Source organism: Pongo pygmaeus, chromosome 9, assembly GCF_028885625.2.
Source record: "Pongo pygmaeus isolate AG05252 chromosome 9, NHGRI_mPonPyg2-v2.0_pri, whole genome shotgun sequence".
Lineage (NCBI taxonomy): Eukaryota > Metazoa > Chordata > Mammalia > Primates > Hominidae > Pongo > Pongo pygmaeus.
Genome location: NC_072382.2, coordinates 32,964,002 through 32,979,837, shown reverse-complemented (window position 1 = coordinate 32,979,837; position 15,836 = coordinate 32,964,002). Strand labels below are relative to the sequence as shown.

General features: G+C 44.7%; 1 protein-coding gene and 1 pseudogene across 1 annotated transcript in view; both read right to left on the bottom strand.

Moving 5' to 3' along the window:
- Window positions 1-15,836, bottom strand: part of ABTB2 (ankyrin repeat and BTB domain containing 2) — a 207,481-nt gene that overhangs the window by 181,950 nt on the left and 9,695 nt on the right. The window lies entirely within an intron of this gene.
- LOC129007564 (cobalamin trafficking protein CblD-like) lies at window positions 1,979-14,745 on the bottom strand (annotated as a pseudogene).

The following is a 15,836-nucleotide window of genomic DNA, read 5'->3' as shown; positions in this document are numbered from 1 at the left end:
TGCAATAGCCTGTATTACAACTGCCTGTTTGATTCTTGCTCTCTGACCCAGAGCTCCTCACGGGCAGGACTGTAACTTTTCACCTCTATTCTGATGCAGCACTTAACGTAAAGGAGGCATCTGTAAATGCATGTGATGTGGCTGTAGGCAGACCTAGCTCTAGATCACATCACAAATTTGGAGCATTCACCCTCTAACCTGTCCCAGCCTCCTGCATCTTCACTGCCACCTACCCACTGCACAGTTCTCCCTTCTCCTCCATGAAGACCTGCCTTAAGGAAAGGCTACGCTATTAATCATTCAGACTAAGGTCAAATGGAATCCTATATGCAAAATTATTCCCTCCGAAAATGTAACCCCCACACTCGCACTCAGCGTATTATGCGCCCATCCACCCTTGACCTAAGGGAATTAAATTATAATTGGATAATTTTAGCCAATCACAGGGGTAGATATTTTGGTTGGGTTTTTTGAGGAGGAGCTAGAAAAACTGGCTCCTCCAGCTGCTTTTGAAAGCACACAGTGACCCACTCCTGGCCCTCAGCAAACCCAGCATCCAGGGACCTCCCCAGCCCAGGGGAGTTGGTCCAGCCTAGCCCGCTGTCCAGCAATGCCTCTGTTGATTTTGCTAATAGAGCAAACAGACCCTCTTTGAAAAAGAGGCAAAGGCAGCAGAACTCTGCTTTCCTGCCCATTTCCTCTGCCTTATTAAGCAAGAAGAACTGGTTTCAGTTAAAAAAAAAAAAAAAAAATCCTGAAAGCCACTGATGGGACAGTCTCTGAAGTGTGTTCAGGGAGTCACAGGACATGGAAGGAAATGGAGGGTACAGGAACATGAACGAGGTGAGCACTGGGGAAATGCCTGCTTTGTCTGGGTGAGAAACAGGCAAAGACTTTGAGGTCAACAATGGCCAGTCATAAACAAACAGCTTTACCTTATTAAGCATTAAGTGTTTTACAAATATTTCTCGAATGATTTTACATGTGTTGTCTCCGTTGATTCTCCTAATTCAACCCTATAGCACAAGTACTATCACTTTAAAAAATAAACTGAGGCTCAGAAAGGTTTAATAATTTACCTACCCCCAGAAGTTCAAGAACAGGTAAAAGTAATTGAAGGTGGCAGGAGTCAGAATAATAGTTATGCCAGGTAGACACTAACAGGGAATGGCCATGAGGGTGTCTCCTAGGCAGGAGTGTTTTAAATCTTGATCTTGACCTGGGTAAGTTACGCAGCGGCCTGTCTGGGTAAAAATTCATCAAGCTGTGCATTTAAGACTCCGGACTTTATGCATCCCAATCTATACTAAAGGAGAAACAAAACAAAACAAATAAATAAGAAAAACAAACAAACAAACAAAATTCCCCAAAACTAAAAATAAAATAAAGGAAAAACAGGCTGGGTATGGTGGCTCAAGCCTGTAATTCCAGCACTTTGGAAGGCCAAGGTGGGCAGATCACTTGAGGTTAGGAGTTCAAGACCAGCCTGGCCAACATGGCAAAACCCTGTCTCTACTTAAAATAAGCAAATTAGCTGGGCGTCGTGGCGTTCACCTGTAATCCCAGCTACTCGGGAGGCTGAGGCAGGGAAATCGCTTGAACCCGGGAGGCAGAGGTTTCAGTGAGCTGAGATCGTGCCACTGCACTCCAGCCTGGGCGACAAGAGTGAGACTGTCTCAAAAAATAAAATATAATAAAATAATAAAATAAAGGAAAAACAGGTAATGCCTCCCCTCAAATCACACAGTGAAGATCCCAAAATTGAACCCAGGTCTCCCTAATTCCAAAACCTATGTTCTTGTCTCCTCTACTTTGTCAAATTCAGGAGACAGAGGCCGGACATGAGGATACGTTATACCCGGATGCCGGGATCTGCAAGCACATGACTGAGGTGTCTCAAACATCTCGGTGCTTCCCTTTTCCACTAAGGGAAGGGAGCCACAGGTGAAAAAAAAAAAAAAAAAAAAAAAGCCACAGGCAAAAGTCATGATGCTGAGTGGTGACGATGAAAACAGAAAGGTCTAAAATCACACCAAGGCAAACACCATCAGATCCAACCCAAACGTTTCCTTCTCTTGGAAGGAAAATCTCCTGGCTAACATGAATGCTCCTAAGGTGACTCTAATGAAAGCCTTTACATGTGGCACAGCAACGACAAAAACAACCCTGTCTTTGTTCAACTGTTTTAGACACATACGGGAGCTCATGCCTAAGACCTGCCCCAACCTAAGAATCCAGGCAACTTAAATATCCCTACTGTTCTGTGTTCTCCGTGTGAAAGCCACTGTGGCTGGAGGAGAAAAAACTCACTTCTCAGAGCATTTTGCACAGATGAGAGGCAATCAGAAAGGGTATGAATGGTGGCCTGTGGCATGGTTCAGGTGGTTCATGGGATAATAAATAGCTACCACCTATTGAGAACCCACTAATTTTTTAACCTCAGGTGCACAAATTGGATTTATCATAATCCTTGGTTCATGACCATTTTTAATTAGTTATAATGTGAACTCAACTCCCAAACAAAAGCTAGAGCCTTGGCAACGATCTACATGCATCTAAACCATATGACCCTCCCTCGCCTAATCCTTCCCTTTCCCTCTTCCCGTGAGGCATAACCATCAACCGTGTTTCCCATTCCCTCACTTTCTCTCTTATATGGTATTTACTGTGCCTGTAATGTACTCCTTCAGCACATCTTAATATTTGGGTTGTTTTTTTTCGTAACCAAATGTGTGATTTATTTTTGGAAGAAAGTAATTAAAACTGAGGCCTTTTTCCAATAAAGGGGAGAAATAACAATAACAGACAATACCCTAGTTACAAGCTAATTACCACATCCTGTACAATGTGGATGTGCTCAACATGTATTCAATGATATGAATAATGAACATTTGCAATTTTAAAATCCCATCTCACTTGCCAATGTTACAAATTCATAAATGCTGAAATAAATACTTAGAAATAAGTATATTTTTAAAACTTTAGTCTGACAGTGTTTATAGATCAACCCAAATATTACATACAAATAATACAGCAAATGAATGGACATTTCTGCTAATTTCCACTTAATTTCTTCATAATAAGGCTGTCTGGTGTTGCATTAGCGAAGACGCTTCCTACAACTACACGGGTACCCCAGAGACTATGACAAATCACTTTAAGCATCCAAGGTCATCAACAGAGAATCCTAAATGTCGGTAGCATTCATCAGTTTCAAAAAGAGTGTTGTTTGTATATGGTCCAAAAAATGCCAAACCAGATGATGGGTCAATAAAGTCAGCCCAATATCCCTCAGCACAAAGAGTACAGCAAATTTCCTTAGCACCATTGATGAACTTTTCTAAGAGCACTTCTCTTTCAGTTTCTATTTCTTCACTCTAAACAGTCATATCATTCTTAGTTTTCTGTGTTACAGTCAGAATGATTAGTTTGCTATTAGCTACTTCTGGAAACAGTGATTCAAAATCTTTTTGCCGCAATTCTGGACTCGTTTGTATTGCACGCTCCACTCTGGCACTTTCAAAGTTAAGTTTCTGCACTGTTAATTTCTTGTTCAACAGGTGCATCATTACCCTGAAATTCATTCACACATTGTGCCATCACACACTCGTGTCTTTCACTCGATAAAGCTTCTGCTAGAACATCAGGCAAAGTTTTATAAACCAGGCTTTTCTTCTGTGAAGCAGTCTCATTGAGGTGACAATCAAAACCTATGGTCCCAGGAAGCTGGAACCTCTGATCTTGAGGTCCAAATGGTCCCATAGTTTCATCAGGCCACACCGTTTGAGAGCATATATCTGGAGGTAGAGTGGCCACATGAGACACCCAAACCTGACAATCCTGCGGTTGAAAAGGCTTTGGGATTGCCAACGTTTTAAAAGAGCAAGATCCTGGGAGATAGGAAAACAGTCTGGCTCTGTTACAAAGCACATTGGCCAACTCTACTGGAGGGGACAGTTCACTAAATAGCTTTCCTTTGGTAAAGTTATTCCAGTCACCACTACTGTCTCCAGCTGTCCCAGAACCTGACTGTTCCTGCCATCCAATATTTGTTTTTAACTTTCTCTACATTGTATCGTGCTATATATAATCTTTTGAGCTTATTTTTTTCACTTACTACTAAAGCTTATTCAACTCATTTTCCCTCCTATTCATTCAATGTCAGCTGAGCCCATGCACCTTCTGAGAAGCATTGTTTACACTTTTGCATTTCACATTTACAACACCGTAAGGCAGGTACTACTATCATTCCAAGTTTATAGATTAAAAAACAAATAGGTTGAGGTACTTGCCCAGCACCACATTAAAAAAGCAGCCAGGCCAGGCACAGCATTTTGGGAGGCTGAGGCAGGAGGACTGCTTGAGGCCACAAGTTTGAGACTAGCCTGGCCAACATAGTGAGATCTTATCTCTATAAAAAATTTTAAAAAATTATCTGGGTGTGGTGACTTGTGCCTGTAGTCCCAGCTATTTGGAAGGATGAGGTGGAAAGATCACTTGAGCCCAGGAGTTTGAGGTTGTAATGAGCCATGATCGTACCACTACACGCCAGCCTAGGTGACAGAGGGAGGTCCTGTCTCAAACAAAACAAAACAAACAAGCAAACAAACAAAAAAAGCAGCTTACCTGCAGTTAGACCCAGGTTTGTTTCTAAAGCACTTATTTCCCTACTGTAAGACTCAGGGTCAATGCTTGCATATGGGTGGGCTCCCTCCCCATGCCAAAGGAAGGGTGGCCAAAGATAACCCCCAAATAATCATCATCACCATCATCATGACTAACATACTGGAGACTCACGCGCCAGGTCCTGTTCCAAGCATTTTACAAGGTGTAGTTCATTTAATCTTGTCCACAACTATCATATAAGGGAAACAGGATTATCCCTATCTTACAGACAAGTAAACTGAGGCACCGAGATATGAAGTTATTTGTCAAAGAAGAAGTGGAGCCAAGATTTGAACCCAGGCAGTCCAGCTTCATACCCACACCATCAATCACAAGGCCCTACTGCTTCTCAGTTTACCGAGGAGGACAACTACCTGAGTGCAAGTGAGTGGATTCGGATGAGTGCTGGCTAACAGGAGGCCTGTGCTGGGCTTGCACCTGGGTGGAAAGTGCAGCACTTCCGGAACCTGGTTTATTTGTTGAGGAAGGCCCCGATTCTGGGCCTCTGTCTGGATAGAAGAGTTGCATGCAGGGGCTGTGTAGGGAAGGAGGCAGGGGTTGAGGAGGAGGAACAGCACACCACAACACAGACAGCCTTAGGACGGGCACAGCTGACTGGCTGCCGGTCTCAGCCTAGGGAAATAACAAGGTTCCCAAAGCCAGGACTGGAAGGGCCAAAGGGCAGTACCTTGAGGAAAGATGGCACAAGCAGCTTTCTCAAAAAATTCTGACACTGTACCTATAATGCAGGATTCTTATTCAACCCAATAGTCTAATGCTTTTGATTAAAACTTTCAGCATGGAAAACGTGGGCTTTGAAGTCTTGACAGTACTAATCTCAAATGCTGGCTCTGCTACTTGTGTGTATGTGTGACCTCCAGCAAGTCATTTCAACTATCTCAAGGCCTCAGTTTCCTCATTTGTAAAATGAGGATAAATAATGTGACCTACAGCTCACAGGCTGTAGTGAGGATTCCACAAGATACTGCATGAAAATCACTAGTGTCCTGCTCACCTCATAGTAGGCATTCGGCAAATATCAACCTATATTTTTATCACCACCAACTCATCACATTTGGTTGGAAAGATGAAATGAAATAGCATCCAATAAACATTGGTTATCTTTCTAACACCTCTCCCCACCTCTCCCTACTCAAATCACCCTAACCAGGATCTCCACCTTACCACCCACAGAGAAGACCCTCAAAGACTGGCCTTTCCCAAACTGTACACCCTCAAGAGGGTCCTTTGCCCCATACATACTCTGAGAGGAGTGCAGGATAAAATCCACCCCCAGTGATGTAGATGGAATTCACAAACCTGCCTGTTTATCTAGAATCGCCGCAAGAGTTGCTTTAAAAATACAGATGTTGGCCAGGCACAGTGGCTCACACCTGTAATTCCAGCACTTTGGGAGGCCAAGGAGGGTGGATCACCTGAGGTCAGGAGTTCAAGACCAGCCTGGCCAACATGGTGAAACCCTGTCTCCATGAAAAGTACAAAAATTAGCTGGGTATGGTGGTACATGCCTGTAATCCCAGCTACTCAGGAGGCTGAGGGAGCAGAATTGCTTAAACTCAGGAGGTGGAGGTTGCAGTGAGCTGAGACTGCACCACTGCATTCCAGTCTGGGTGACAGAGTGAGACTACTTCTCAAAAAAGAAAAAAAAAATACAGATGTTTTGGCCGGGAATGGCGGCTCACGCCTGTAATCCTGGCACTTTGGGAGGCTGAGGCGGGTGGATCACTTGAGGTCAAGACTTTGAGACCAGCCTGGCCAACATGGTGAAACCCCATCTCTACTAAAAATACAAAAAGAAAAAAAAAATTAGCCAGGCGTGGTGGTGTGCACCTGTAGTCCCAGCTACTTGGGAGGCTGAGGTGGGAGAATCACCTGGACAGGGGCAGGGCTTGCAGTGAGCTGAGATTGCACCACTATACTCCAGCCTGGGTGACAGAGGGAGACTTCCTCTCAAAACAACAAAAAAACAGATGTCTTAGCCCCACTTTTACAGGTTTTCACTTAATAGATTCAGGGTGAGTTCCAGAATACAAATGTTATTTTAAAAACTTACTTATTACTATTATTTTTATATAGAGACAGGGTCTCATCAGCCTTAGAGGAAAAAAGCAGAACCCAAGCCTAGGAATACCAACAGTAGGAACAGCGGCAGTGATGGTAGCAAGAGCACTCCCTAAAGCCTCTTCCATGGTCTTGAAATCAGCAACAGTATCTACTCCTGCAGGATACTGTGTGGCTCAAAGGAGAAAATGCAGGTAAAACATTGTAACACATCTAAGTTCTTACTATGTGCCAAGCCTTATGTTAACTGTTTTATACACATTTTGCTATTTTGTTTAAATAGTCACATCATCCCTGGGAGGTATTTTTTAAAACACCATTTCTCATCATGTTGACCAGGCTGGTCTCGAACGCCTGGCCACAAGCGATCCTCCCACCTAGGCCTCTCAAAGTGCTAGGATTACAGGTGTGAGCCCCTGCACCCAGTCCAGAACATCAATTTTTAAAGTGCTTCAAGATGTTTCTGCAACCAGCCAGCTCCAGCAATGAATGACTTAAGGGAAAGGGGAAGAAGTATATGGGCTCATGCTACAGGTCACCACACCCCACTCCACACCACATCCTTCTGAGGCCTGAGGGGCTGTGGGGACAATGAAGGCGACCACAGCACAGATAACAAACAAAGCAACTATTTGGCAAAAGAGTCCGAGTTACCCATTAACTATGAGTGATCTGTCAGTGCCAGAGAAGCCTCACAAAAGACGATGGTGTGGTCCGCCTGGGAGGGCCCTCAGTGAGGACCCAGTTACACCAATGGCAACACAATCATGCAATATCCTGGCCTTGTGTCCTTCCTGTTTTCTCTCTGAGACTGGTGCCTCCCTGAGTAGAACCATCCCTGGAAAGTAGGGATATCATCATTTCTTGGTGCCATTTGGATTCCCCCAGTTTAAACTCCTCTCTTGTAACAATGGTGATGAAAATTCCTGGATTCCCTACATATGGTTTCAAGTTATTTGGATTTCATCACTAGTGGCAGATTTAGCACATTCTGGATGTTGGCAAATGAGTGGCAATTGCATAAATACATGAGCACTTCACACCACAAATTAATCCTATAGAAATAATCCAGCTCTGATTACACTGTTTAACTGGGTGGTGCTTGTTATACAGCTGGAACCAGCAGGAAGGAGGCAGGCTGGTCACCATGTGGGGTACCAAAATGACAACTGCACAGTCATGCTTTATGATAACTGCACAGTCATGTTTCTTAGCCCTACCATCCTCCAAAAAAAAAATAAAATAAAATAAAAAAAAAAGAAAAGAAAAAAAGAAAAAAGGACAGGAAGGAAGTGAAGGGAAGAAGGAAGAATAAAAGACCACATAGAGTCCATAATATGCAAGTTTAACTTAGACACTCACTTTACACACTAAACCCCCTCTGGGTCGCTTTTTCTGACTAGACAGATAATACATTCTCGAGGAGAAAATGGGAACAATACATGAAAAAATAGTGCACCAAATGCCATCGCTGGGAAGCAACAATGATGAAGATGGCAACAGTAGCTCATACCTGGTGGCTGCTACTTGCCATGTGCTGGGCTAAATGCTTTACTTAGCATCATCCCATTTAATTCGCACAACCAGCCTGCCAGGTAGTTTTAGTGTAATCGCTATTTTGCAGATGAGAAGATTGAGGTATTGCAAAGTTAAATAATTAGCTATATGATCTAGACAAGTGAGTGGCGGAGTCAAGGTGCGAACCCAGGACCCACGTGTGACCAAATATCTTTTCAGAAGGATCCTTTCTACAGCTGAAGAGAGGACTCTTTTGGTCCTACTCCTCTTAAAGATACTCCTCCCAAAGCCACCCTTAGCTAAGATCTCACTGAAGGCTCTGTTAGACTCAGCCAAAGGACCACAGGTCATGTGAAGCACTAAAAACTTTAACCTCAAGTTCCAAGGAGCCCCAGATCCTGGCAGTAGCTGTCCTGGTGGCAGCTCTCCAGGTAGATACCAATAGACCAGCTTTAGGCAAACACCTCTGAAAGAGCTCACCTCCCATGGTGGAAGAAACAGTCCCTGAATGAAAGCTCAGAAGAGCTCCTAGTTCAAACAAACAAACATCCTCTGATTTATGACAAGAAGCCAATCAACAAGCTCAGTAGGAAAGATGAGCCTTAGAGGAAAAAGCAGAACCCAAGCCTAGGAATATCAACAGTAGGAACAGTTGCAGTGATGGTAGCAATAGCACTCCCTAAAGCCCCTTCCGTCATCTTGAAATCAGCAACAGTATCTACCTCTGCAGGATACTGTGTGACTCAAAGAAGAAAATGCCGGTAAAACATTGTAACATATCTAAGTTCTTACTATGTGCCAAGCCTTATGCTAACTGTTTTACATACATTTTGTTATTTTGTTTAAATAGTCACATCATCCCTGGGAGGTATTTTTTAAAATACCATTTCGCTGACGAGGAAACAACTTGAGAGGAGCTAAGTGACTTGCCTGAGGCCATGCAGCTTGGAAATCATAAAACCCGACCTTGTGTCAAGGGTCCAGAGGTTAGAGCCACAAGAATCAATGGCCTTAATCTCCATTTCCATGAATCTTCTTGTTTCTGCAAACAGAGGGCTTCTGAGAAGCTGGGGAACGGTTAAAATTTTTAGACCTGTGAAAACCCAGAAAGCTGGCCCCAAGTGACCCACCGCTGACCCACTCTAATGGCTGTGTTATTGCACAGAACTGTCTGCGATGATGGAAATGTTCTATATCTGCATTGTCCAATATGGTAGCCACTAGCCACATATGATGAGGGAGCACAAGAAATGTGACTTGCATGACTGAGGAAATGATTTTTTTTAACCTTATCGAATTTTAATACATTTAAATATACACCTGTGGCAAGTGGGTGCCGTATTCAACAGAGCAGCTCTGTGGCTCCTCTCACTCACAGCTTGTCAGGTCTCCTGGGCACCACAAGATAAAAGTTCTACAAAAACTCATGACTTCCCAGGCCAGGCCTCAGTGTGAACGGAGAAATAAAACAAATTTTCCTTACTCCCAAGCAAATGCCATTGCTCTGATCTTGGAACGTTTTCAGCTGGAAGAGAGAAATGGCCATTTCCAAAACAAATGACCTCTCCCCATTTTCCTTCCTTTTAAAGGAAAAAGATTAAACGTGTAAAGGGTCTCCCATTAAATTACTTAGGAAAGGTTGCCACATTTTCTGGTGACAAATGCCTTTGGCTTATGATGACACAAGGACTCAAACACGGTAGAAAGGAAAAGCCAGAAGGGTAAACAAGAAGAGGTCTCACACTCTCCAAGGTATCATAAATCAAGGAAATAGACTCAAGGAGCTAACAGCTTCCAAACATTCTTCCTCTTGAGCTATTTTAAGCAACCAATACACACAACTTTCAGAGACAATTTCATTCACACTAACAGAAGAGAAGCAATGTGCTTCATAGGGTATTATCTTTAAACACGCAGAGAAACAAATACCTACCCCACAGTTCTCAGGCGCAGCTGGCTGGCCACCCCACTGGGCAATGTTACTATTTTCAGGCCCCCAATGGCTCAGTTGTTGAGATGCAGTGAGGGATGCTTTGGCCTTGCTTCAGTTCCTCTTGTCCTCTTGGGCCAACCCATTCATTTCTTTGCTCAGGAAATCACTGCATGTGCTTCATCCCCACCAAGGCCACTCCTGAGGACAGGAGGCCATAGGGCAAATGAGGACTTCACAGCTCAAAGAGCCCGGCTGTGTCATTGACTAGCTATGTCACCTGAACTTCTCTGACCTCGTTTTTTCAGCAGCAAAATGGGAGTAAGAGTATATATGATGGTAAGAATCACATGATATAATACATGTGAATCACATGGGCCGGGGTCTGGTGCTTTGTATAAGTTTGACCCATGGTAGGTCTGTGCTGGGTATCAGAGTTGAGAATTCAGTCTCTTGGCTTCTCTGGCTGGGGAGGGAACATACATGGTTGAAGAGTAGAGAATCAGGGGTAAGACTGCCTGGATTTGATTACAGTCTCCACCACTTATTACCTGCATGACCGTGAGCAAGCTACCAAACCTCTCTGTGACTTTGTTTCCTCCTCTTAAAGATGGGAATCACAGTATTCACTTCATTTACCAGTGGGGCAAATAACATCTTATGGTGTCACTCCCATTTCATTCATTTATTTATTCATTCATTCATTCATTCATTCATTCATGTTTTGAGATGGAGTCTCACTCTGTCACCCAGGCTGGAGGGCAGTGGTGTGATCTTGGCTCACTGCAACCTCCGCATCCTGCGTTCAAGTAATCCTGCCGCCTCAGCCTCCCAAGTAGCTGGGATTACAGGTGTGTGCCAGCACTCTGGGCTAATATGTTGCTCCCATTTTAGATCTAGCCATTCCCTTTCCATGTAAACCTAACAGTTCAAGCTTCTCTTGAGTGGTCTTTGGTGATCCCTCCAGATGAGTTAGCCAAAGCTGCTGTGGCTGTGAAGTGAAGGAAAGTCACCATCCTAGGTGGGGCGAAAAGACATACTCCAGAACAAGGATGTTTTTACCACTAATAATAGTTAATGTCTGCACCCTCACTACATACCAGGCTCTCCCAGGAATGCTACCCACATGGTCTGGGCCCCACGCCAGACCATTTATTTCAGAATATCTGGAGGTAGGGCCTTAAGACAGACAGACAGACACACATACATACACTTTTTTTCTTTTGAGACAGAGTCTCACTCTGTTGCTCAGGCTGGAGTGTCATGGTGTGATCTGCGCTCACGGCAACCTCTGCCTCCCAGGGTTAAGCAGTTCTCCTGTCTCAGTCTCCCGAGTAGCTGGGATTACAGGCGCCTGCCACCACACCGCCTCATTTTTGTATTTTTAGTAGAGACAGGGTTTCACCAAGTTGGCCAGGCTGGTCTCGAACTCCTGACCTCAGGTGATCTGCCTGCCTTGGCCTCCCAATGTGTTGGGATTACAGGCTTGAGCCACCATGCCTGGCTGACACTTTTATTTTTAAGCTATCCAGATAATACTAACGTGAATCTAGGATTGAAAACCACTGAAACAACAACCCTATGAGCTAGGAACTATGGCAACCCCATTTAACAGAAGAGGAAAACTGAGGGGAGAGACATCAGCTATCTAGCTGGCAATCAGACAGTGGCAACTCCTTCAGACCCCGTCTCTTAGCCAGGCTGTACACCCTGCCCCTCCTGAGCAGCCGAGGTCAAAGCATCCAACAGGTGGTTGGATACTCCCAAACCATTCGGACACCACTCCAGGCCCCATGCCTTCTCAAACCACCTAAGAGTGTTCTTTTTCTGGCCAAATTTCAGACCCACACTTGACCTCCAGGAATCCAAAGCTGCCTGAAAAATGAGTCTTGCTTTCCCAGAATTGAAGGACACAGACGCAAAGTCACAACGATCCACAGAACAATTGGACTAATTAAACAGCCCCCATTTTAATGACAGGAAACAACAGAGTTGATGATCTTTATTAAAAGCTGCTGGCTGCCTACAAAGAAGCTGGAAAGCAAAATTGAGGGGCTTTTATGGCCATCAGCCAAAGATCGTAAGACTGAAAATTAAATCTCTATTGTCTGAGTCTCTATGCAGCCCTGCTATACTGAACCCACCCTCTGGAAGGGCAAAGAAGGGCGATATTTCAATCCATCATATGACTAATGAAGTTCAAGGTGGCCTGTCTCCCAGCCAACTTCCTATTTGTTTTTTGGAGACAGGGTCTCACTCTGTTGCCCAGGCTGGACTGCAGTGGTGTGATACCGGCTTACTGCAACCTCTGCCTCCGGGCTCAAGCAATCCTCTCACCTCAGCCTCCCAAGTAGCCGGAGACACAGATGTGCACCATTATACCTGGCTAGTTTTTGTATTTTTTTGTAGAAACGGGGTTTCACTGTGTTGCCCGGTCTGATCTCGAACTCCTGGACTCAAGCCATCCACCTGCCTCAGCCTCCTAAGGTGCTAGGATTACAGGTGTGAGTCGCTGTGCCCAGCCCAACCTATTTGATATCTGCATGTGATTTGAGACAGACAACTAAAACCACACTGGGATCTTTGGTGCAGTCCTGCTTCTTCCGTACATAGCTTTCCCCACTTCAGTCAATGGCCACTCCCTCCTTCCAGCTGCTCAGACCATAGCAACTTGGTGTCATCCTTGATTCCTCTCTCATACCTCACACATCCAAGCTGTTGGCAAGTGCCAGTGGCTGGTCCCGCTGCTTCCACACTTGATACTAAAGTCAATTTCCAACACAATAGAGAGAGTGACCTTGTGGAAATACAAATCAGATCAAGTCCTTTCAGCTTACTCAGAACTAAAAGCCAATGAATTATTACCCAATGGCCTACCCTACTAACCACCCCACCATTTCCTCTCCAACCACATCTCCCGCTACACTCGCCCCAGCCACATGGAAGGAGCTTCTCCTTGGTGCTCCTCGAACCCACCAGGAATGCTTGCTATTCCCTCTGCCTGGAGCTGTCTTCTCCAGCCAGGCTGGCCTCATGTGATTCCCCTCACTCTGCCTCATTATCCACAGGGCCTGCACCCTGCCCTCCTTCAGGCCCCTTTTATTCATTTGTTGCATCACCAGCTCCTGGAACAGTGCCCAGCACACAGTCCTCAATAAATATTTGTTGGATGAACAAACGGATGTACCCCAAACAGAACTCCTGGCCTCTCCCCTACATAGTCCTCAGACTCCCCACCCCCGCCATCATCATTTGTCTCCTCAAAGACCAGTGTGGTAGAAAACACTACTTAGAATACTTTACAAGCACTCACTGGACAGGTGGGGGACATTGTGATGCCTTCTCAGAGGCAGCCCTACTCCTGAGGCCTTCTCACCTGCTACTGAACTGGGTCCCAGCATAGTCCTGGCCTACCCAGCTAGTAGTCAAGTGGATTAAGTCCCGAAGAACAGCTGCAAGCAACTTGCTTCCAAATTGTGTCCCCATGTACAACTTTAATTACCCGGCTGCTGAGACGGGTTGAAGAAGAAACAACCAGGTCCCTGGCTTTCACAAAAGCAACTCTTTTTTTGCTCTATGTTCTGCCTCTCCAGAAGATTTCATCGATTTTCAACTTGAGATTTGATGGGTAGATGGGCCAGTTGGGGAAGAGAAACAGGCAAGCCACCCCATTTCCCTAGCCTCTCATCCTGACCTGCCCAAGCCGCATTCAAGCTACGTGACTGTGAAGTGCATCAGGGTTCAGAGCCTGTATACCTCAGAGCATGGAGCTCCATGTCTCGGCCTTCAGCATTCCTGGCAGCCTGTCATCCTCGGTTACTCTCATTTTCCCTCCTCTTTGAAACACCGGCCCTGCCAATGGCAACAAACAGCATTTAAAAATATCCTGCTGGATTATACAGCTCTGCCTTTGAAATTCCTCACAATGCCTGTCTCTGTCCCACATCGTATAAAGAAGGGTGTAGCATATTTAATTTTTTTTTTCTAGCTGCTCCCCTGCTATAAATACCCAAGTCTGGGTAGGCGGGCTTTAAGCACATGCTGTATGAAGTCACCTCAGAACTGGATCTCACCACAGTGCCGGCCTGCCAGGACCTGGACGCAGCTGTCAAGCACTGAAACATGAGGTCGGCCAAAAGCATGTAGCACTCATCTTTCTGGGGAAAGGGGCACAGGAAAACCCTGAGTACAGTAATCACAATTAATCTTAATATTAAAAAGACAGTGTCCAGCCCTATTACCAAGCCAGGTCTTCAGAGAGCTCGTCCAGCACCATCCTGGGCTGTTTCTTTCCCAAGGATACTAATTACAGGGCTCAACCTTAGGAGAATGACTGCACAGTGTCCATGTGGGGTCTAGAAACATTATCAGAGACAGAAAAGCCCTTGGGGAATCTAGTCCGACCTCTCCACACCACAGATAAGGAAACAGAGATCCAAGTGGTGGAATGATTCATGCCAGGTCACAGACGGGGCAAGCTCCACCCCAGAATTTTCTGGATCCAAATCCTCACAGCTCTGTACTGGATTGTTCCGGATGCTTGTGCACATACACCCGCTTGGTGTGTGAGCCTCAGGCTTGTGTTTATTAATAGCTCTCCTCACAGCAAATACTAATTTTTATATTTTAAAAGGTACAGACTAAAAAAAGTTGTAAAGATTTCAATAAAAGCTTGGCCTCAACTGCAGGGAGGGTTTTCGTGCACTGAGAGGCCCATTTCAAACTCTTTGAGGTCCAGTTTAATGTCTCCTCAAATCTAACCTTGTATGTCCAGACTTCCAAGTTTAGTTTTCCTGTTTAATTTTTCCATCATGGGTCTGACTCTCCTCAGCTTACTTTTAGAAAGCAAACCATGGGCTGGGCACGGTGGCTCATGCCTGTAATCCCAGCACTTTGGGAGGCCAAGGCAGGCAGATCACTGGAGGTCAGGAGTTCGAGACCAGCCTGGCCAACATGGTGAAACCCTGTCTCTACTAAAAATATGAAAATTAGCCAGGTGTGGTGGTGCCTGCCTATAATCTCAGCTAACCGAGAGGCTGAGGCAGAAGAATTGCTTGAACCTGGACAGAGGAGGCTGCAGTGAGCTGAGATCGCACCACTGTACTCCAACCTGGGTGACAGAGTGAGACTTTGTGTCAAAAAAATAATAATAAATATAAAGAAAGAAAGGAAACTGTGGGCCTCAAGTCACTAACTATAAATGACTGTGTATGAATTTTTGCAATATATTCATGAAGTTTATCTTTGTCAAGTGACAAGAAAATTCCTTCCCTTCATAACACTGGAGTCCAGAAAAAGACCGACACTTGAGTTATTAGCTAAGCCATTGATGACCTATCACATTTTATTATTATCAGCAGAATTCAGCTGCACCTTAGGGACTCCAATTCAGATGACAATTAGCTATAAGGTGGTTCCACAATAATGAGCATTTAATATGCTTGAAATCTTTATTATCAATGGTCTGGAAACACATTAACTAAGAATTAAAATGTCAGCATCTCTGAGAATTGAGCTCTTATTGTCCAAAATAATAAACCCTAAACTGGAAGTCGAATATTGTATACATCAGTCGGATTTAACACCGAAAAAAAAGTTCTGGGACCATCTTCTCTCACCCTGTTTTATGCTCCACGATTAA